Source organism: Protopterus annectens, chromosome 4.part0, assembly GCF_019279795.1.
Source record: "Protopterus annectens isolate FY-2018-M chromosome 4.part0, PAN1.0, whole genome shotgun sequence".
NCBI lineage: Eukaryota > Metazoa > Chordata > Ceratodontiformes > Protopteridae > Protopterus > Protopterus annectens.
The window spans coordinates 931448509-931464480 of NC_056733.1; the positions used below are offsets into that span (position 1 = coordinate 931448509).

The 15972-nt window shown below is 44.3% G+C and overlaps 1 protein-coding gene across 1 annotated transcript in view; it reads left to right on the forward strand.

The window, feature by feature from the left end:
• KNTC1 (kinetochore associated 1) overlaps positions 1-15972 on the forward strand; it is a 3090908-nt gene that overhangs the window by 1483054 nt on the left and 1591882 nt on the right. The window lies entirely within an intron of this gene.

The following is a 15972-nucleotide window of genomic DNA, read 5'->3' on the forward strand; positions in this document are numbered from 1 at the left end:
AAGAACACTTTTATCCATGAATGAGGGATACTATCAAATGCTTTGTTGTAGTCAATCCATGCCATACTGTCTTCTAAATGACTATAAAGTCTATCGGCATCAATTCCCGTGTGTAGTTATATGTTGTCTGAAGGCAAGTTATTGGTCTCTAATTTTTAGGGTAGCTTGCAGGTTGACTCTTAAGTAGGATCATCGTTTTACCTGTTGTTATCCAGATTGGTGTCTGTTCGGGGTGCACATACAAATAATTCTTACTCATGGCTAGGTCTTCATGCAAAGATGTTCATACTTTTAACCAAAAGTTATGTACTCCATCTGGGCCTGGGGTTTTCCAGTTAGAGGCTTTTCTTAACTTTATTTCAATCTCTCTCTGGCTGTTACTTCATCCCATTTCATATTCTGTACCTTTAAATTTCTTTTTCTTTTTTTTACTTCTTTTATCCATTTAGCATCTTTGTTGTGTTCCACAGGATCTTCATAGATACTCCTCCAAAATGCATATATTTCTTCTTTTTTTGGCGGTCTTTCAATTCCTTTTACCTTGTTTCCCAATTCTCTATAAAACTTTTTGGAGCCATCACTAAATTGCTTATTTTGTACTTTTCCTTTATATTTATATGTGTATCTTCTAAGTTTTTCTGCCTGGTCTCAAATAGTCAACTTATTAATGTTCTTTCTGATCTAAATCTGTGTAAATCCTCTGCTGCTTGGTTCCAAGGGTATTTAGAAGGTCAGCAGCAAGCAGTTCACTGACAGCAGGACCTCTCCCTCTTCTTCCAGTCACCGTAGGAGCTCCCTCAGGCTCCATCTTGGGACCCCTATTGTTCTTTGTTTTTACTAACAGTCTCCATACTTCTGCTTTACAAGCTTCTGTCATCCAATGCACAGATGACTCTATACTAATATGCGCCACTTCCTCCGTACAAGAACTTTGCACACTAACTGAAGACTCTCTTCTTTCCGTTGAAGCACGGCTTACCAAATCCCAACTAATATTAAATACAAACAAAACTAAGCTTTTGCTTTTCTGGCCTTACAAGATCTGCTGCAACTAATCCCTCATTTAATATCGTGTCTATGAATAAAACCACTCTCTGTAATCCACACCATAGTTATTATGCATACAGATTGACAGTAATTTGATATTTACATCTCCCAGACCGACCATAAAGAAATGTCATAAAAAAACTTGGAGTTCTGTATAGAAACAAGCAGTTTCTCACTAAAAACACAAAATCTACCATTGCATGCACACATCTCCTCTCAACACTCTTGTATGCCTCTCCAATTCTCATTAATTTTAGAAAGACTGGATTAGCCAAACTTGACTCCTGTTGTAACAAAATAGCCAGATTTGCCACTGACTCTCCTTATAGGTCACAGCACTGTTAAGAGAAAAAGTTTTAAAACATACTGTTATTTGTAAACAGTAAAATTCCACGAAGAGTTAATGCTCTCGCTGTTAAAGCCCAATGTAAGAACCAATAATAAATCACATAAAGCGAGAGCAAAACAATGAAGGGTTGCCAAAAAAACATATAGCTATAAATACTTCCAAAACGTAGATGCAGGAACAAACTGAAGCTCTAATCACATAAAAAGGTTAACTGAGTTTATTAGTGCACTACAGGTAAGCGCTTTCGCCAATAGCTTCATCAGACCTGTTGTGAACATTTTACAGTTAGTTTAAATAGTCATCTTGGCGGGAAGAATTCCCAAAACCTTAAAGATATATACCAACCATTAAATAACATTTCCTAAATACATGGTTAAAAACATAATCAATTAATATAATCTAAAATATGCATATAATAAATCATAAATACTTAATAAACATAAAATATAATCATTACTATAAAAACTATAACTATATATTGAACATAGCTAATACATATTGCCTTCAAAAACATATGTCAACAAAATTCTTAGCTGTATAAATACTCAGGTGTATGTAAATGTATCAATGATACTGATAGTAGTAATAATGTAAACATTATGCCAGAGATATATGAGATCAGGTTTGGGTCATGGTAAACATAAAACATTATGCTCCATCACTATTTCAATCTCCTCATCCTCAGAAAAGGTTGTACTGGCACTTTGCCATTCAAACCTGGCAACATGTCTGATCTAAGTCTCATAATCCAAGTAGTCTCCCTAGATTCTGTGTATGTGCGAATGTCACCCCCTCTAATGGTGTTATGTATTCTTTCCAATATCCTAAATTTAAACATATGGTCCATTCCTTGTTCACTAACATGTTTTGCCAAGGCATTGTTAGCTGATCTCTTCCTCATATGATAAACGTGCTCACGCATTCTATCCCTAAGGCATCGATTGGTTTTGCCAACATAGAATACTGAACACACGATGCTAGATAGACCACATCACTAGTCATGCAGTCTCCTTTTGCTTGTACTGTAAATCTCCCTAAGCCAGAAGGATGTATGAAGGCAGGATCAGAACTAATAAATGAACAAAATTTGCATTTATTGCAAGGAGATGTGAAACATTGTCCTCTGATGGTATCTAATGGTTCCATCTTCGGGTAACATAAAAGTCTCTTAAGGTTCATTTTATTTTTATAAACAAATTTCGGTCCGTCTCCTAACACATCTCTAATGGTTGGATCAACTGATAGAATGTGCCAATGGGTGATTACTATATCCTTGATCATACCTATATCTTTCGTATAAAAGATAGGATATATGGTCTCCCTTGTGCTAATAATATCATGATGTTCATGATCTGCCATGATGACATTGGCATCGTGGTTTGCTCTACTGGAAAAATAGGGGGCAGCTGAACTAAGTCTCAGATTATCAATATCTAATGTTCCACTTTCAAAATCTAATTTACTATACCCTCGTGTCTTTAACTTATGTTCTAAGTCAATTATGCCTTCTCTAAAATCCATACCTACAGGATGGTATCTAGATATCCGCATGGCTTGCCCTCGAACTATATTCCTATATGTATATCCAGGATGCATACTATGGCGATGTAGCAAAGTATTCTTATAACATGATGTTAAGTTGTCAATCTCGCCTTCATTCTTGCTTGATGGGTTCGGAGCCGATCCCTCGGCTCCGACTCGGCACTTGCTTTAGCTCGAGAACTCCTTTTACCAGCTCGAGGCAGCCCCATATCCCATGATGCAAGGCAGGAAGTACCCAGATCTCGTTTGCCGCTTCGCTTGGGAGGTCTTCTCTTTACCAGCTCCTGGTAAGTAGTTCACATTTGTGATATTTAAGCCCCTTCTTTTAGTTAAAACTAATATTTTTGATAGTTTAATTTAATTTTAACCTTTTTCTGACAGAAATCCCTGTCTCTTTTAATTTTTTTAGTCAGTCAATTTTCCCTATCCCATCCCCCCCCTGTTAGGGTGTGTGTGTTGGTGTTTTTACTAAATACCTCTTGGTATTAGTTTAATTTATTTTGACTGGTGTGTGTGTGTGTTGTGTTTAGGCACCATGTCTAAGGAGAGGGTTTCAGGTTTTAAGAAGTGTGACTCGTGCTGTCAGAAGATGTCTCTGACAGACGGTCACACTTCTTGCCTGTACTGTTTGGGCCCTCTTCACCTGCAGGACTCCTGTGCTATTTGTCACTCCTTCAGCCAGAGAGTCCTGCAGGAGAGAAATAAGTTGATTCTCAGGGGTCTTCTTGCCGGAGGGCTCTCCGGCTAAGTCGGCTCCACAAAAATCAACCAAAACTGCCAAGGCCCAGGCTTCTGTTTCTAAGCCTGCGGCCTCGGCTCCGACTCGTATAGAGTCGAGATCGGCTCCGGCTGGAGCCGATTCTGGATCCACAAAGCTTTCGGCGCCGATGGCTATCGGTGCCGAATCTGCTTTGACCACTGTGGTGTCGGCTCCGATCGGCTCCGACACCCACGTGGCACGGGCATCGGTGTCGGCTCCGGTCGGCTCCGACACCCATGTGGCACAGGCATCGGTGTCGGCTCCGACACCGTTACCTTGGTAGCTGTATCGGCTCCGGCTGGAGCCGATACATCGAGACGTTCTGCCGGCTCCGAGAAATCGGTGCCGACAGGATCAGTAGTATCGGCTCCGATGGCCCATTCCAGGAAGAGGTCGAGGTCTCCTTCCTTGGAGCCGATACTTTCGGCTCCGGCTTCGCCTCTTCTATCGGAACGGAGCCATCGGAGCCGATCTTCAAGGTCATCCAGGTTGTCAGATCATGACCTAGAGAGAGTGGTCAGTAGATTGCTCAAGTCACAGGTACTGGCCCAAATGCTACACAGTCCGTCTCAGCAGACGACTGTTGGTCCACACCCCGTTACAGTTCCTCCTTCGACTCTACCCCAGAGTTTGGAGTTGGAGTCTTCGGCATGGTTACTGCTTCGCTGGAGGACGGATACCTCCTTCTGTCCCTTCAGCCCCTACTCTTATCTCCTCTTCCTTAGAGGGATTCGTGGTCGGGCTTCCATGGTCTCCTCCGAGGGGTGAGTGGCATCGACCCTTGTCCGAGCCCGCTCTTCCCCTTGGAGCCTCGGCCTTGGTGAGCTCGGCTCCGACATCTGCCTCGGAGACTTCCCTTTCGGTGGCCCCTGGAGTTCCTAGCTCCTGGAGCGGGTTCTCTCGGACCTGCCTGGGAGGGGAGCATTCGAGGTGATGAAGAGTGTACTGGCCACTGGTATCAGTCAGCAGTCTCTTCCCGTAGCTCCTCCCTCTATTGTACCTGTTGACATCTCTGCCACTTCTCTTGCTACAGGACCCAGAGATCCTCCGCCTCAGGTTTCCCCATTGGGAATTTCCCCCTCTTCCGAGGATTCTCCTGATGTTTCGGGAGATCCTCCTAGGAAGAGGACTTGTAAGAGGAAGCATGTAGACTCCCGAGTCTGTCACGTCGGATACTGACTTTGATGAGTCAGAGGGATCCCTAGATCCCCTCTGAGGATGTCTCCTTTTCAGACATCCTAGAACTTCTAAATCAGAGGGGAAACTGGCCCACCAACAATCCCTCTGAGGATGAGTCAGTATACCTAGAGGCGTTTGGATCTCGGCCCTCCACCTCCTGGGTGTCTCCGCCTTCGACCCCTTATGCAGGTTATTGCACGAAGGCGTGGACAGCTCCTGACTCTGTAGAGCCAGTCCCTAGGAGGCCTTCTAAATTTATCACTGCCCCTAGTGACAAACAATTCCTTACCAAGGGTGTCCCCGCTGATGCCATGGTGGTGGCTGCGGCCACCAAAAGGAACTTGCAGATCCTTCCGTGCCCGTCCATCCTCCTAATAAGGACTCTAGGACCATGGATAGGTACGGCAAGCGGATGTTTTCCTCAGCGACCTTTGCTATGCGTTCGCTGAATTATCTTTGTCACTTCACCAGACTCCAGAGAGATATCCTGAAGGAGCTGGGAGAAGTAGTTCAGGATCCTACAGCTGCAGGGGCTCAAGAAAAGATTGCTTCGCAGCTAGGAACCCTCAATTCCATTGCTAACTCCTCCATGCGGCTAATATCTTATGCTGCGGATGGAGCGAGTAGAGCCGCAGGCACAGGTGTGGCTCTTAGACGCCAAGCCTGGATGCGGCTATGTGATTTTATGGATCCCTTTAAGGCGTCCTTCACAAATTCTCCCTTTGATGGGTCAGCTTTGTTTGGCCCTCAGGTGAAGGAGACCTTGACCAGGTGTGAGCAGGACGGCAAGACTCTTTCTGCTGTTGGAGTCCGTTTTCCACCCCTTCTAGGCCTTATCCCAAAGGACAGAAGGGTGGGAAGATGTGGTTCCGTAAATCCCAAGGAGTCACGCCGGATTCACGTGGTCAGTTTACCCCTAGAGGCAGAGGGGTAACAACAACAGACGCTCTAGAGGCAGAGGGGTCCAAGAACCAGGGAAACAGGGAGCCTCTCTCTGATAAGCCCTTTCAGCATCCCTGAGGTGTTGCCCGGCTGTCCCTCCTTGGAGGCAGTCGGGAAGATTATCACTGTACCCAGAAGCCTGGCATTCCCTCACTCAAGACAAATGGGTACAGTCGATCATATCCAAGGGTTACATAATTCCTTTCGAGGAAAGTCCCTTCCCCTCAAGTTCCCTTCCAGATGTACCACCCGGTCTAAGGGACATTGCAGAGTTAGAAATCGCAAAACTACTGCAAAAAAGAGCCATTCAGCCAGTTACAATAGACCATTCAGAGCCGGAATCTACTCAAGGTTCTTTTTGGTCCCCAAAAGACGGGAGACTGGAGACCAATATTGGATCTCAGCAGACTCAACAAGTCTGTCAGGAAGACAAGATTCGAATGGTCACTCTTCAGTCAATTCTGCCCTTCTTACAGAAGGACAACTGGATGTGCTCAATAGATCTTCAGGATGCGTACTATCACATCAAAATTCACAGACGCTCCAGGAGATTTCTCCGCTTTCGGCTGGGGTCCAGTCATTTCCAGTTCAGAGCCCTGCCCTTTGGTCTCACTACAGCCCCCAGAGTGTTCACCAAATGCATGGCAGTGGTCACGGCTCACCTGAGACGCCAAGGATTCCAGGTGTTTCCGTATCTCGACGACTGGCTCCTGTCAGCCACCACCAGGCATCAGCTTATACAAGCCAGGGATTACACAATAGACCTTTGTTCTCATTTGGGCATCTCAGTCAACTTGAAAAGTCATCCTTATCGCCCTGCCAGTCTATTACCTTCATAGGCGCAAACTTAAACACTGTTCGGATGTCAGCTACCCTTACAGAACAAAGAGTTTCAGACATTCAGACTCATGTCAGGATCATTCTGGCCAGCAAGAAAGTACAGGCCAGAATGGTTCTAAAGGTATTAGGTCTCATGGCTGCGGCCATTACTCTTCTCCCCTTGGCTCGATTCTACATGCGCCTCCTTCAGTGGATGCTGTTCACACAGTGGTCATACCAGCAACTCCCAATGCGTCACCAGATTCTGGTGACACAAACATGCAAAGAACATCTTGCTTGGTGGATCACATCGTCTCAGGTTCACCAAGGCAGGTGCTTTGTACCTCCGTCCCCGATAGCCACTGTCACCACGGATGCCTCCCTGATCGGGTGGGGGGGGTCATTATCAGGGCAGGATGGTTCATGGGACGTGGCAACCGTTCGAGTACCATCTGCACATAAATGTCCTGGAGATGAGAGCAGTGCTTTTAACGCGTTGCAAGCCCTCAACGACTTTCTTCCCGTAGGGACAATTGCAGTCCACACAGACAACATGTCTGTAGTTTGGTATATCAACAAACAGGGCAGAACCAAGTCCTACCCCTTGTGTCGAGAAGCGCTCAGACTATGGCAATGGGCGATCTCCTCTCATCGGTTTCTGGTAGCAACGCATATCCCTGGGAAAACCAACTTTATAGCGGACAGATTGAGCAGAGCTATTCTCATGCCTCACGAGTGGTCTCTCAAGCAATCCATAGCGGAAGAGATTTTTCTGGAATGGGGTCGTCCATGTTGCGATCTTTTGCTACTCCCCAAAACAGCAAATGTCCAGACGTCTCGAGCGCGTTCCGTCTATCAGCCCATCCCCCCAGAGACGCTCTCACGCAGGATGGGACCCAGGGACTTCATTATGCCTTCCCCATTTCCTCTGATCCCTCAGGTGATCCAGAAAGCTACCGCTTTGAGAGCCAAATTGATTCTCATTGCCCCTTACTGGCCTCGACAAGTTTGGTTCCCGTTCCTCCATCATCACCTTTTGGTGCAGCCGTGGCATCTGGACCCAGTGCCAGATCTACTGATTCACCAATCCGGTCAGCTGCACCGGTCAATCCCTTCTCTCAACCTCACAGCATGGTTGCTCCACTTCCTTCCTAGCCAGGCTTCCTTTGATCTCTAACCCAGTTAGAGATATCATAGTAACTTCACTAAAATCCTCTACCAGGAGGATTTACAAGCAAATGGAACGTTTCTCTTATTGGGCTAAGGCCCAAAATATTGATCCTTTTACTGCCCTGTTCAGGCAGTTCTGGACTTCTTAGCAGAGATTTTTCATGCAGGCTCCTCTTCTTCCACAGTCAGAGTTCAGTTGGCTGCTATTTCTAATTTTCATGTTGGGATAGCAGATCATAATATTATGTCCCATAGGCTCTGCAGGGCCTTCTTGAAAGGAATTTTCCTACTAAAGCCTCCAATCAGGAATCCTCCTCCTCAGTGGGATCTAAATTTAGTGCTGACATCCTTGATTCTTCCCCTTCGAGCCAGCTGTTTCTTGTTCCCTGAAATATCTTTCTTGGAAAACTTTATTCCTAGTGGCTATTACATCTGCCAGGAGGGTGTCTGAACTTCATGCTCTTCGGTTCGACCCCTATTTGATTTTTCACAAAGACAGAGTATCTTTGAGAACTAATCCATCATTTTTACCTAAGGTCGCTTCAAAAACAATCTGAATCACTCCATTGATCTCCTGTATTTTTCCTAACTATTCAGATAGAGCTGAACAAAAGCTACATTATCTTGACGTCCACCGTCAGCTTAGATATTATTTGGACAGAACAAAAAAATTTAGGAAATCTGATCAACTACTTGTTTCCTATGCGGATAATAAAAAAGGCCTTCCTGTTTCTAAAGTGACTTTGTCCAGATGGCTTTCTTCGGTCATCACTGAAATTTATACGATCAGGGGAAAACAGCTGTGCTCAAAACCTAAAGCACATTCAACTAGGAGTTTAGCTACTTCTACAGCTTTTCAAGCTAGACTGCCTTTGGACACTATTTGTGCAGCGCCACTTGGGCCACTCCTCACACTTTTGTTTCCCATTACAAATTGGACTTGGCCTCCAGGGACAGAGCCAGTTTTGGCTCTACAGTCCTCAAGAGTTTGTTCCATTGAGCCACCCAGGATAGAGGTGCTAGGGGCGGTCCCATCAAGCAAGAATGAAGGCGAGATTGACAACTTAACATTAAGAAGTTATGTACCTACCATAACGTTCCATGTTAGTTGTCTTCTCGCCTTCTTTCTTCGACCCTCCCTCCTTCCCCCTGGCCTGGACAGACCTTGTATAAGAAACTATTATGCTAAAGACCATTCAAACCTGGTCCTTTTTCCATCTGTAAGTTTCTTCTTCCTTTGGGAAGTATTTTTATGCTTGGTGTTATTGCCCTTTTGTCAACAAACGAGATCTGGGTACTTCCTGCCTTGCATCATGGGATATGGGGCTGCCTCGAGCTGGTAAAAGGAGTTCTCGAGCTAAAGCAAGTGCCGAGTCGGAGCCGAGGGATCGGCTCCGAACCCATCAAGCAAGAAAGAAGGCGAGAGAAGACAACTAACATGGAACGTTATGGTAGGTACATAACTTCTTATTTTCCTAAATAGGCCTGTATTAATCATCCCATCACTCAATTTCTCAACATATATATCTAAAAATGGGATTTTAGTAACTGACCATTCTGCAGTAAATCTAAGAAAATGGGTGGTATTATTGATCTCCCTGATGAATCCTTGCAGTTCATCCGTGGAGCCTGCCCAAAGAAAAAACAGGTCGTCAATGAAACGCCTGTAGAACAAAACATGACGAGTATAGGAGCTCATAGGGAACATGAATCTATACTCCCATTCAGCCATTACAAGGTTGGCGTAGCTATTGGCACAGGAAGTGCCCATTGCTACGCCATCCTTCTGTAAAAAGATTCTATCCTGGAAACAAAAAACATTAGATTCCAATACAACTTCTAGAAAACTCATTAGTAATTCTATCTTATTATCTCCCATAGTGGACATTCTCTTCATATAACTCTCAACCATTTCTATTCCAGTAGAGTTAGGAATAACAGTGAATAAGGACTGAACGTCCATAGTGACAAAAATATGTCCGGTATCCAACTGCATTGAGCTTATGGACCCATGAAGATCCAACAAAAATTGTTTAGTATCTCGTACGATGTATAAATTCTCATTTACTGCCGGCCTAAGTTCCTTCTCTATGTAGATGGAGAAGGGTTCAGTAGACCAACCTCTCCCTGCAACGATCGGTCGCAGGGGTGGATTCACCCTGTCTTTGTGAATCTTTGGAAGCCCCTGTATACTAGGTATAAGGGGGTGTGGCACTTCCAAAAATTGGAGTAGTTTAAAACTTATGGTATCACTACTTAATAAGTCAACTAACATGTTATGTGTCCTACTGTTGATATGACTAACTTCACTTAATGATATTAGAGTGTAAAAATGATTATCATTCAACACCTCAAACATACTATCACTATATTTGGAAGTGTCCATAATGACTATACCACCACCCTTGTCGGCCGATTTGATGGTAATATTCGGATTGTTCCTCAGGCCATCTAAAGCCATTCTCTGTCTGTATGTGAGATTATACTGTCCTTTCCTGTACCCATGTTTACTTTGGTATAACTGATAGAAGTCATCCTCAACTAGTTTGCTGTATGCTGCTAATAGTGGATGGGTGGGTGGAACATATGTACTAGGTTTCCTTACTTGTTGATCAGTAAATGTGTTACTACCTTGGAATTCTATCTGTAAAGATAGATTCCTAATGAAAAGTTTAAAATCTTTAAATGTCTCATCATAACTACTATATGTGGTGGGAATGAAAGATAACCCTTTAGAAATAACATTCATCTCTTCAATAGTCAAGCGATACATTGATAAATTAAATATTATGTCATTTTATTCACTTCCCACATCTTTTTGATGTTCTGATTCTGGGGCCGATCTGGGGAGAGCTTCCTCTTCTGTTGTCCCCTGCTCATAGATCGTGTTCTCCCCTCCTTCGAAAACTGTCGGATGGGGAAAGGGTTTCTGTTGTCAAAAACATTACTGGAAGATGGAATGGTTTGTGTGTTAGAATTGGGGCTGGTAAGAACTGAGGTGGCAGGATGAATGTAAGTGGTTGTCCTTCTTACTATTGGCTCAATATCACGTGTACCAGTGTGTAAAACAGATGCATGTGATGTAACTCCATCCGATATATTGGACTCACCTAAACCATTAGAGACATTACTCAACTGTAAAGCATCACTATTGTCAACAACACTATTAACAATATCAGTGTTTGAAACATTATTTGTAACATTTGAATTATTGTCAGGTCCAACGCGATTAGCATCAGTATCAACAACCTCCCTAACAACATTCAAATTCTCAAAAAACACATTCGTGGGTTTGTTCATGGTACCATGTCCATCATTGGAGACAACATTAACATTCATCCTAATGTCGGTTGTTCTATGTGTAGTCAGGCCAACAATGTTATTATTATGGAGATGGATGCATCAACGTCTGGAAATTATGGGGGTGGGAGTAGAAAGGGTCAAAATCATCGAGTTTCTGGGGGTGCACATATCAGATGACCTATCCTGGTCTACTCATATTAGCCACACAGTGAAGAAGACACAACAATGTCTAAACTTCCTATGGAGACTGAGGAAGGCAAACCTGTCTCAGTCCATCCTCAAAGCCTTCTGCAGGGGTCCATCGACAGCATCCCCTCAAATAACATCTTGGTTTGGTATGGTAACTCAAAGCATCTGTCTGCAAGGCTCTCCTGAGGGTAGTAAGGACAGTGGAAAAAGTCATTAGTTCCTAGCTCCCAACCATGGATGATCTGCACAAGACTCTGTGGGAAGGACTTGGAAGATAATCGATGATCCCACTCACCCTGCCCATGGCATGCACTTCTGCCTCTCCTCGGGCAGGCACTATCGCAGCTTACACTGCAAAACATCTAGACTGAACAGAAGTTTCTTCCCTCTGTCCATAAGGCTGCTGAACTTGAATGTCAGGCATGACCATGACTAGCCAATCTGATGATGTCCAACTCATTCCAGTCACCTGAGGGACTCAGTTCCGATGCTCAGAACTGACCAGCTGCCTTCACACAGTTCAAGATTCCAAATTTGAGCTCCTCCTGCCTACCCATAATGTCCCACTCCCCCCACGCAACCCCAGATCTCGTTTGCCGAACTTGGTGTAGCAGCGAGTTCTGCCTGAGCTTCTACTCACAGCGTTTTTGATAAGTTGCTTTTCTGTACATTTACCTGTCTTCCCTTTCTTCTTCTGTCTTCTCTGTCTAGTTCTAGGGGCTCTATCCATTAGGCTTTCTTAGTTACAAAAAAAAAAGTTTGTCTTCTTTTACCCTCTTCTCTTTAATTTTTCCCTTATTCTGTTCCCTAATGCTGAGCAAAAGCATTTAGATTTCAAAAAATGCACTTCCTGTGTGCGAAAGATCCATTTATCTTACGTCCACAGGGAGTGCATCTGTTGTTTGAGGCCTCTTCATTTGGAAGCCTCTTGTGACATCTGTAGGGGTTTTCACCCCTGGGCTCTGGCTGGTAGAAGAAGCAGGCTCATTTTAAAGGGGTTGCTTCCTCCTTCCGCTACCTCGGGGGTTCCTTCTTCTTCTGGGTCTCAACCCCTGGCTAAGAAGCCCAAGGAGGCTCTGGAGTCCAGGAGACTGTTGCCCTCGCAGTCATCCTCGGAGAATCCCTGTAATTAGTCTAAGTCTTTGGCACCTTCCCGGATGGCCCCGAGTTCTCTTACCACCTCCTCTCCTCTGCCCCATTTCTCCTGTGAGACCATGGGGCCGTGTGTCCTTCCCCTGGTGTTTGCTCCAGCTGTGTCAGAGCCAGGGTCATCTCTGCTGACTCTTCGTGGGCAATCTCCATGTTCTTCCCAGAGGTCTCCACGTCCCTGATCCTCTGCTTTGTCTAGGTATTCCTGAAGCCTGTATTCTAGGGATGTCTGTAAGCTTATGAGGCAGCTCCTTGAGACACAGGTACGGACAGGGCTTGTGTCTGCCCCATCCACTTCCGGATCTGTAGGCTCTCCCCGTTCCACCCTGTAACTCCTTCTCCAATCCGTCCTTCAGTTTCGGAGTTTTCTGTTCTGATCCGTCCTTCAGTTTCGGAGTTTTCTGTTCCATTGGGTCTCTGCGCTCGTGTGTTGGAGACAATAGAAATTACTTCCTCGCCTCCAGCATTCTCCCCTTCTTACTCAGCTCCGGATGCTTTGGTTCCAAACGTGTCTTGAAACCGGAGAGTCGAGGCCAGTTCTGGGGGTTGACTTTGACTCCAGAGATCTCAGAACTGTTTCTTCCCTTGGAGCATCGGCTTTAGACAGCTCTGCTCCGACTTCCCCCCTCTGCACGGGAGACCCGTCCATTCTGGTAGGTGTGTACTCCAGTGGCTTTGGACCCAGTGAGACAGCCCCAGGTTGTTCGGAGTCCTTCAACTTTTGAGATGGTGGAGAGAGTTTTCTCTGCTCCCGAGAGACCCTTGGCACCTTCTGTAATGGACCTTCCCTTGTCTCAGTCTGCATCTTTGCACAGATCTTATGAGCTACCACATGGACAGCCGGTCCCAGAAAGCCTCCACCCTGCGTCCTTGGTGGATCCACAGATTTATTCCAACACCTCTGTAGAGTACCCACTCCCGAGGAGGTCTGCCAGCAGAGACTGTGCAAAAGGAGGCATGTGGATTCTCCCATGGAATCCATTACCACAGATACCAACTTCAAGGAAGTTGAAGGGTCACCAAGATCTCCGTCCGACAAGGTCCATCCTTGACATCCTTCACCAGAAGGGTGGATGGTCCTCCCAAACCCCTTCCTCAGAGGAGTCGGTGGTGTTGGAGGCTTCTGATCCGGCCCATCTGCCACCTGGGTTTCCCCCCTGGCTGACCTGCTTATCCAGCTGATGTCCTCGAGGGGTTGGAAGGAGCCGGATGCAGTAGAACCCTTTCCCAAGCATGCTGATAAAATTTTAAGTGTCCCAGCTGACAAACAGTTTTGGTCTAAAAGAATCCTGGTAAATGCCTTGGTTGTGGCAGCAGCCATCAAGAAAGAGCCTTCAAAGGACTGTTTGAAAGGCTCCAAAAAAATGCACAGCCTTATTTACAGCATTTACCATTCTGACTATATCCCCCTCAGCCCCAGAGGGAAAGTCTCCCTGAGTGTCCTGGAAAGGGCCCTGCGATTTCCAAAACCACATTGTCTTACTGCCACACTGGTTCCTAGAAAATGTCCGTTGTGGAGTAGAGAAACGGATACCGATGGCAGTCAGGATCTTACAAACTTAGTCACTCTGGGTCAAGGTGTCACATACTGTAGGCTTTTGTATTATCAGCATCAAAACAAATGCAGAAACGCAAAAAGTACTGCACTGTAACTAGGACTGATAGTTTAGGAAGCTAATCTAATTTGCAGTTGCAGATCTGTACATGTAATCACTTTCACGTAGGCCCATACCTCCTTCAGAATGGGGAATGCATAATCTTGATATGCACTGATTTTTATAAATCATTTGATGAGCATGAAGCATCCTTGTTTTAATATTTAATCTATCCAGCCCCTTTTAGGGCCAGTCAGTCACTCCAAAACTGTAAGTTAGGACAGGAGGATCAAACTGGTTTATATCTTGGATTTTGTTCCTAGATGTCAACGCTGTTTTCAGGATTAATTTAAGTCTTTTAAAATATTCCTTAGTTTTATTTGCATTTGTTAATGTTTTATTGTTGACGCTTCATCAGTCCCCAAATATTTATACAGTCACTCTCGCTCAAGTTCTTTTATAGCACATTCCTGTCCCAAATGAGGTTTTCTTGGTACTGCAGCTTTCTTGTTTTAAAGATTGCTTTTGCACATTTATCAGGCCCAAATGACATTCATATATCATCTGAAAAAGTCTGACCACTTGCAGTTGTGCTTTTAGTTCCTCATCTGATGAGCTATACAGTTTTAAATTATTGAGAGAGAAGATGAGAAGTCTTTACATTTTTTGCTTTCTGGGAGCCAAATTATAGCCATGACCTAATCTGTTAAGCAGACAGTTTAATGGGCTAAGGGCAACAGAAACAGTCTCACCCTGGAATATCCCCTTTTGGATTTTTATCCCTGGAATAATATGTTCTTAACAGGTTGGTGTCTGTTATGGGTGCGCATAAAAAAATCTTTCAGTGGGCAGTGTCTGATGTAATTGAAATTTTAGAAGATGATGTGGAAAGAGTTGATATTTTTTTTGGTGTGGGGCTGTACTTAACAGAAGACAATATCTGTCTGATTGAGCTATTCTACATTTTGACAAAAAGCTTAGTGTTTTTATTTTTCTGATTAAGCTACTGAACAGACTAAAGCTAACACATTTGCCACGAATTAAAACAAAATGTCAGGTTGCTATATATTCTCTGAAATAAATGGGTCATTATACAATGACCCCCCATTAGTATTCAAAAACGTGCACACTGATTGGTCAGAGTGCACGTTGTAAATCAGAGTTATACTAATGGAAAAAGGTCTGGTTGCCCGGACTTTTTCCATTACTATCACTCTTTTTTTACAGCAATGGAGAACGCAAGATCTCCGTTGCTTCACACTGTCTCGCTATGTTAAAGGAGTTTGACATAGTGAGACAGCTTTAAAAAAACAATGGAGATTCTCAGTTGCTTTTTTTAAAGCTGTCTCGCTATGTTAAACTCTTTTAACATAGCGAGACAGTTTGTAAAAAGCAACGGAGATATTGCTTTCTCCGTTGTTTTTTTTTTTCAAAACTGTCTCGCTATGTTAAATGGGTTTAACATAGCGAGACAGGTTTAAAAAAGCAACGGAGATTTTCTGTTGCTTTTTTTAAAGCTGTCTCGCTATGTTAAACCCATTTAACATAGCAAAACAGTTTTTAAAAAGCAACGGAGATCTTGCTTTCTCCGTTGCTTTTGCCCACAGCTCTGATGTACTGCGAGGCATGCGCAGTACATCAGAACTGCCGCAGAATACCAGACAGCTGTGGAAGGGCAGCAAGGAGGCATTATACAATGCCATTATTTGAGAAAAGTAATTATTTTTTTCTGAAATAATGTCATTGTATAATAGCAATAACCACTTCTGTGTGTAATGCTGGATTTACCCACAGTTGGCTGTGTTTGGCCACTCGGGCTTCGCCCTCGTGACCAAACCACACCAACCATGGGTAAATCCAGCATTACCTACACCCAGGCGTGGGTTATTGCTATATTATCTTAGTCTGATAGGCTGCTACCAGATGGG